Source organism: Pinus tabuliformis, chromosome 3_2 (assembly GCF_031772625.1).
Source record: "Pinus tabuliformis cultivar Carrire ecotype Pingquan chromosome 3_2, CPIR1, whole genome shotgun sequence".
NCBI classification, from domain to species: Eukaryota; Viridiplantae; Streptophyta; class Pinopsida; order Pinales; family Pinaceae; genus Pinus; species Pinus tabuliformis.
In genome coordinates this window covers 395,497,406-395,502,623 of record NC_142302.1, presented here as the reverse complement: position 1 = coordinate 395,502,623, position 5,218 = coordinate 395,497,406, and the positions used below count along the sequence as shown (strand labels likewise).

General features: G+C 31.7%; 1 pseudogene; it reads left to right on the top strand.

Moving 5' to 3' along the window:
• The first annotated feature begins 1,777 nt into the window (after positions 1 to 1,777).
• On the top strand, positions 1,778 to 4,370 carry LOC149181062 (LOB domain-containing protein 1 pseudogene; annotated as a pseudogene).
• Positions 4,371 to 5,218: the final 848 nt, after the last annotated feature.

The following is a 5,218-nucleotide window of genomic DNA, read 5'->3' as shown; positions in this document are numbered from 1 at the left end:
TTTTCTAAACGAACCCCACATCATGATTCAATTCTCATCCTAGAATATGGCTCAATTTAACTATTATACATTTTTAGCATTTCTTTTTCAAAAAATTGGTCATATCTTGTTTTTTTATTCTTTAAAACCTATGAGGCATTTGGATTGAGAAAATTTCTTAAGTAAAACTTGTGATTCCAACAAACCTCTAACACATTTGTAAAAAAGAATGTATTAACTAAAATTAAAATATAAGAAAGAAGTTTTAGTGAAAAAATGTATAACATAAACGTCACAAGAAAGTCATTTCGCACAAAATTAGACTATTATAAAATTAAATATTAGTAATAATACATATCATAATAAATTAATGAGTTGCCATAAAAGAGATTATTATAAAAGAATCTTACATTGGTTAAAACTATAAATCTTTGAAAATTCATTTTAAAAAGTATATAGTTGACATAACAAATATTAACATCATTATATAGTTGCTCTGAATGAGTTTTTGAAATCCAAATATCTTATTTACTTTGAAATTAAAAAATTTTATAATTGAAATTTTCCAGTATAAAAATAGTTACAAAATAGTTAAAAACAATATTTTTGAATGTTAATTATTCAATTTCTTGATAATTAGGATATAGTTGAATTTAACAATTATACATTTGGAGTTTTTCTTTTCTAAAACTTAATCTTGTAATTTTTAATTAAATTTTAATTTTTGCTTCTTTAAAATTTATTAAAATATGGTTATTTTTAAGATGAGAATATGATTCCATTTAACTATTATAAATTTTGAATTTATTAAAATATGGTTATCTTTTAGATGAGAATATGATTCCATTTAACTATTATACATTTTGATTTTTTTTTTTTTTTTCTCAAAATTATGTCATACAATTTTTCACCAAATATTTTGATCAAATCTAATTTTTTTATTATTTTGTCCAGCAAATTTTTGACCAAATCTTTTCATGAAATATTAAAACAAATTTTTGACCAAATCTTTTCATGACATCTTAAGTTTTTGTCAAAGTGTGAAGTACTTGATTTTACAGATTTCAGAAATCAAATTTATGATTCTCATTTAAACAATCTAACTCTGAAGCACTTGATTTTACAGATTTCAAAATTCAAATTTATGATTCTCATTTAAACTCTGAATACTGATGCCCCTAAAAAGACGGGAGATTTGATCGTTTTCCTCTGATGGATCCATAAGTCAGATTTCAGAACTCAAATTTGCAATTCTCATTCATTTAAACCATCTGGCTCTGAATACCGATGTCCCTAAAAACGCAAGAGACAAAACAGAGATGACGAAGTCACAGGCAGTTCAGAGAGAGGACATGCTTTTATAGCCAACCGCTTCAGCTGCTTCACGGGAAACAACCAGACAGTGCGTTGCAGCGTTTCATGTGACTTCACGTCTTGCAATGTAATGAGAGTCCCCTAACTCTCTCCTCAATTCCTATAAATTCAACTCTCACGTCCACCATGTCATCACATAGGGCATACATCACCCTCTTGCTCCTCAGGATTTTGAGGTCCCTCGGGCAAGTGCTGGAATTGTGAATCTGAGCATTTTGTCATTGGTTCAAAAATGGTAGAATCTATTAATCCATTTTCGCCACAGATCTGCAGATTTCTCGCATTTTCTTTCCCATCACCGTCATCTTTTTTTTTTAGTACTTGGTGTCTCTGTGTTGCAGTCTATTTTTTTGTTGCAGTATTTGGTGTCTCATTGTTGCAGTCATGGTCATAATGTGCTACTGTGTGGTAACTGCTATTGCAGATGAGCACATTGAGAGGAGGACGGCAGACAACATCACCATGCGCAGCTTTCAAGCTGTTGAGAAGACATGTACAGAGAACTGTGTGCTCGCCCCTTACTTCCCAAAAAATGATGCTCAGAAATTTGCAGATGCACATAGAGTATTTGGAGCAAGCAATATCATAAAAATGATGGAGGTAATGCTATACAACATTATGTAGAAGTCGACATATATTTGATTTGTGTGTTAATGAACATAACTTTGTGTTTGGAATGAATATTGAGTCTGAGACTGCACTGTAACTTCAGAAAATTATTATTATTATATTTACTTCGTTGAAACTTGAATTGATTTATGTTTTAATAAAAAAAGAACATAGGTTATTGTGTTGATATTTATATGTTTCTTATACCACCTTTATGTATCATATAAATGTTTCAGTCTCCTCTTTTGTAAAATGGATGATATAAATATAAATATATTATATAAATAAATATGGTAATATATTTTATTGTATTATTTAATTCAGATTGTAAATTTAAATTATAATGGGAGGTTTTAATCATAAAGTCAATCATTTATTCATTTTTTCATGGGTTGATATTTTAACGTTTTTTTATTTTGAGTGTATAATGATATCATATCATTTTTTAAATGATTTATATTTAATTATATATGTATAATGTATATCTTTGAGTTGGAGAAATATTATGGAGAAAAAATATTTAAAGTTAACGATAAAGTTAAAAGTTATTATATTAAATTTCATCATATTATTTGTTTGGGAGAATTGAAATAAATGGAGATGACAGTTATCATTTATCTCAACCACTTGACATAAATGTAAAATAAAATCATCCCATCTTTTCTTTTTCTCCAAGAATCCTATAAATTTTATAATAACAATCTTCCTCCACTATAAAATATTGTCTCTTTCTCTTGAGCATGATGATAAATGAAATAACTTTTTCACTTTTTCCATAAGTTTTGGAAAGTCTCCAGTAACCATCCTCCTGCTTAGAATACAACTAACCATCTTCCTCTATTATAAAATCTTTTCACATTTTCTCCCTGATGCTCATAGAGAAATAACTATTTTACATTTTTCCATAAATCTTGCAAATCTTTTAATAACCATCTTCTTCCATAGGATAAAAGAAATAACCATCTTCTCAATTATAAAATCTTTCTAGCTCTTGCTTATGTTCACAAAGGAAATAGTTTTTTTACTCTTTTCCATTAATACTGCATAGTTTTTAATAACCATCTTCCACCCTAGCATAGAAAAAATAACCATATTCGTCAATTATAAAATCTTCTCTCTTTTTCATGCTCATGGATGAGATACAATTTTACTGTTTTCTATAAACTCTTCAAAGCCTCTAATAACTATCTTCCTCTCTTTCCTGCAAAGACTTTTCAGAGAACATGTTTCTCACATCTTTTCAAGGAGTAGAACCAAGTAGCAGATCTCTTGTCAAAGGTTGTTGTGGTAAGCCATGCTTATCAGTTTTGCTGCTTTTGACATTGGTAACTTACAAAGCTTCGGAAGTATATTTTTCTAATGACCTGATGTAAGTAGTTTTTATCATTTTCTACTAGCCTGATGTAGGTAGTTTTTATCAGTCCTTAATTGTATATAGCTGATGTTTTTTTGAAGTTACTGTTTGTTTTCATGTGAAGATCTTACTGATGGTTATAGTAGGATCTGTCTTGATTGTTTTTATGAAGTCAGACAAAAAGAGATATACTAATTTTTTAAATTGATTTTTGACTAAATTGTATAAATAACATTAGAAACAAAAATATAAAAAAATATGTAAATACTCTCTTCCATAAATTCTGTGAAACCTCCAAGAACCCCTCAAATAACCTCCTTCTTCTGTAATTTAGAAGAAATGACTTTCTTCCTCCACTATAAAATATTTTCTCTTTCTCTTGCTCATAAACAATATAAGTTTTTTACTCTTTCTCTTGATTTTTTTACTCTTCTATCTTCCTCTTCCTCATGCTCATAGAAATAACTTTGTTACTCTTTTCAATCCTTGAAAGCCTCTGATAACCAACTTCGTCTCTTGCATAGAAGAAATAATACTTTACATTTCCATACGTGTACAAAGCCTACGGTAATTAGCAGTATTCTATTTTATTCAGGAGCTTTTCGATAGATTCTACAAAGCCTCTAGTAAATAGAAACATTCTCTTTCACTCAGGTTTGCAGCAATTTATTTTCATTTATTCAGGTTTTCTGCAATCATGTTTCAATGCTGGTGCTGACATAACGATTTTCTGCAATCATGTTTCAATGCTCGATCTGCCACAGGATATGCGCGCTGATGCAGTTAGCAGTATGGTATATGAAGCGAGCGGAAGGCTGAGAGACCGTATGGGTGCGCGGGAACAATCTAGCAGCTGCAGGAACATATCTCTAAGCTGCAGTTAGAGAAGGCGATATTGCAGGCGGTCCTTCTACACATGAATTTGCATCAGGCCAATATCACTGCTTACGTAAGAGAAAACCTGCATAGTGTTGAGGGCGGAGATCAATCCATATCGGAGCCGTTTTCTAACACTCTGAGCATTCCCATGAAAGATCTACTCAGATGCTCGTGATCAAGATGGTCAATCCCTACCAGAGCTGTGGGATCCGTCATGGCTGTAGTCGACGTATCCTGTGTATATTTCGGAATTATTCGGGGGCTCGACCCTTTTTTTGGGGGTCATATTATATCAGGTTTATGCCCACAAAAATAACACCGGGAGAAAGGGGAGAAATGCTCAAAGAAAACGCTCGATCGAAAAAAGTGGAGAATCAAACCAGTGACACTTGATCACGTTTATCGAAAACCCTTTTTACTGCAGCGAGCTTAATGAAACCCTAATGTAATTTTTTATTTTTTTTAAGAGAATCAAACCAGTGACACTTGATCACGTTTATCGAAAACCCTTTACTGGAGCGAGCTTAACTAAACCCTAATGTAATTTTTTTCCGGGTCATATTATATCAGGTTCATGCCCACAAAAATAACACCGGGAGAAAAGGGAGAAATGTTCAAAGATAACGCTCGAACGAACAAAGTGGAGAATCAAACCAGTGACACTTGATCACGTTTATCGAAAACCCTTTTTACTGCAGCGAGCTTAATGAAACCCTAATGTAATTTTTTATTTTTTTTAAGAGAATAGAACCATAATGTGTTTTTTGCGTCCCTAATTCGCCGCCTAATTACACGTCCTTGAATTTCAAGCTCTCGTAGATCTGCGAATGAAAGTGATGGCAATTTCACGCTATGTATTGCTTCGGGTTTGCCCAATGTATAATAAAGGTCTCGATTTGTGTCTTCCCTTGATGTAGTTCTTTATTTTCTTCTTGCCCTAATTCGATTCTGATACCCTTCATTTGGCCCAGCATGGCGTGGGGTGGAAGGGAGATTTTGATGCAATTTAACAGTTGTAGTAAT